We start from the raw sequence: 2,702 nt of genomic DNA, 5'->3' as shown, positions 1-2,702 counted from the left end.
TCGAATTTCGACAGTGGCTGGCACTCTAGTATATTATATTTCTCTAATTTTAAGAACATTTTTCCCGCGCTTACAACTTATTACTGCAGAAAAGAAAGCTTTAACTCCACCTAAGAAACGAAAAGCTTTTCAACTCGTGGATAATACACCAAAACCGCAAAACAATGGTACAATTTTTATGATTGTATACATTTACTCACAGAAGTATTCGCTGTTATGTAAGTCAATGTTGCAATGTTTCTACGAAATTCGCAAACTTTAGCGAATCAAAAAAAAAAAAATAGCCGTTAGAATTTCAAACTTTTTAATCGGATTTTTAAATTTTGTTTTGAGTATGCAGTTTTGTAGCCCTTAAGAAAAGTTTCAAGTAGCTAAAAATTACCGTCGATTTTTTAGATTTCTTTGTCGAGGCTGTAGCGCATTTTCTTCCATGCAAAAATAGATATTGTTTGTGCGTTATTTTATTATAGGCTATAAAAGTGCATACTCAAAAAAGAGTCTAAAAAATCCGATTAAAAAGTTTGAAATTTTAATGGAAATTTTTTTAAATTCGCTGAAATTTGCGAATTTTGTAGAAACATTGCAACATTGATTTACATAATTTTTTGTTGATGAGCTATATTTTAAATAAAAATTAACGAAATACATTTATAATGGAGGCATTTTGAATATCGTGAAAGAAACTAAACAACGAATACTTCTAAGACTAAACAAAAAAATGGAAAATATGTAAATAATTTTAATTTTTTATTTATACTCGTATTTTATTAGTTATCTATGTTTTTTTCAGGCTGTTGATAAGAATGAACTTTTGGTCTCAAATAAGATGTTGAGAGAGGTGAAGGTTATAGTGACACAAATAAAAAGCTCTGTGTCGACTAATACAGGTGAAAATCCGGATGAGCTCATGACTGAAATCGCCAGTCTTCTCATATTTACCTCTTTGGCCAGCCTCTTTGATGTCGAGGCAAAGCTAAAGAACGATGAATACGAGCAAGCAATGGTAAGTGTCTTAGTTTCCATCAGTTCATTAGTATTTCAGACCTACATAGTATGTATCTACCAAACTTATTTTTTTCCTTCATACTGCTCTTTTGTATAAAATGAAGTGTATAAAATGAAGTGAAAAACGTGGACAAAGTCCTAAAAAAGCTTATGTCCGACGAACTTATACAAAAGTTCAACTGGAATGGCCGTTGCGAGAAGAAATAACTGGCGCAACTAGTCTTAATTGATAGAAATTTGTCAAGTACGTATACATTACATTTATATATATCGAGTTCCAAATACCTAATATTCCAAACTTTTTACTTATACTAGATGTTTTTAAAATGCACGATCGGACTGCATTTGAAAATACTGTAAATTAGGCGGTGGAGTTAAGCCACAATAGGATGAAGCAGAAGAAATATTACGAAAATAAGAAGAGAAATATTTAGAATATAAGATCTATATATTATTCTGAAACAAGGCGCTTATTCGCAGCGATCTACAAGTTGTACTGAGACAAGTTATACATCAAATTAAAGCGCTAGATCTGAAACTTTGCAGATTTAAGATTCGTTGAACCATTTTCGAAATATTTGCGGGACACGAGAGAATGAAAAATTGTTCCATTTCGTCGCTCCCAACGAAGAGTAGCACATCTCAAATTACCGTGGAAGACTAGCACATTTCACTATTAAGCCATGTATGCAGCTCTCAAGAAAACGGTCAAGAAAAAATTGCCATTATTTCGCGTGTGTGTCCAAGGAATTTTGACATTTTTGATTCTTCACAGCCTGTTGCCTCACTCTTTCCTCAAGAAATAATGAAACGGGCATATATTTCTGTTGTAAACCTTGGGTTGCCTTGTGCTCTTTTGTCACAAAAGACTTTAGAAAACCGTAGTAGAAAGCGTAGTAAATTTCTTAAGATCTGCGTATTGCCTTAAGGAAATTCGACCCAAGAAAATTTCTTAGCCATTTCTTATACGTCATTTTATATGGAATTTTTGCTTTTCTTGAGAGCCGCATACAGGCCTTTAGCGTGGAAGACTAGCACATTTCATTATTCGCGTCGAAAAGTAGCACATTTCAGATTTTTGTGTGGAAGACTAGCACATTTCACTATTCGCGTGGAAGACTAGAACATTTCAGATTTTTGCGTGGAAGAGTAGCACATTTCAGGTTTTTGCGTGGAAGACTAGCTCATTTCACTATTCACGTGGAAGACTAGCTCATTTCACTATTCACGTGGAAGACTAGCACATTTCAGATTTTTGCGTGGAAGACTAGCACATTTCAGATTTTTGCGTGGAAGAGTAGCACATTTCACTATTTGCGTGGAAGACTAGCACAATTCAGATTTTTGCGTGGAAGAGTAGCACATTTCAGATTCTCGCGTAGAATAGTAGCGAATTCATACAAAGTGGTACCAGCACCCGTACAAAAAGCAAACATACATGTATGTTATAATTATTTCTCCTCGACTAAGCTGAAAGTTTAATGTTGTGTATGGAGCTTTTCGATCTTTTATTACAAATAGAATAAACGTTTATTTTCCTCCTACTTGTTTTGGCACATATTAGCGTCTTCCTCAGGGAATCTATTTATAAATACGAGAAACATATATGTACATTAGGGTGGTCCAAAAATGCATGTGAAAAGCTAAAGACGGAATTTTTATGCTCTCACCACCTAGGATTGTTCTATACCGAAAAA

General features: G+C 34.0%; 1 protein-coding gene and 1 long non-coding RNA gene across 2 annotated transcripts in view; both read right to left on the bottom strand.

Annotated features, from left to right (window-relative positions):
- The window catches only part of LOC118748584 (calcium/calmodulin-dependent protein kinase kinase 2-like), a 42,002-nt gene that overhangs the window by 10,500 nt on the left and 28,800 nt on the right, over positions 1–2,702 (bottom strand). The window lies entirely within an intron of this gene.
- Positions 1–2,702, bottom strand: part of LOC118748631 — a 5,163-nt gene that overhangs the window by 942 nt on the left and 1,519 nt on the right. The window contains exon 2 of the long non-coding RNA XR_004994070.1: positions 2,472–2,475. This is a non-coding gene — a long non-coding RNA (uncharacterized LOC118748631). The remainder of the gene's footprint in view (positions 1–2,471; positions 2,476–2,702) is intronic.

This window comes from Rhagoletis pomonella, unplaced genomic scaffold (assembly GCF_013731165.1).
Source record: "Rhagoletis pomonella isolate Grant_MI unplaced genomic scaffold, Rhpom_1.0 Rhpom_scaffold_00001, whole genome shotgun sequence".
NCBI lineage: Eukaryota > Metazoa > Arthropoda > Insecta > Diptera > Tephritidae > Rhagoletis > Rhagoletis pomonella.
Note: the sequence above shows the minus strand (reverse complement) of the source record. Positions and strands in the feature narration are given on the sequence as shown.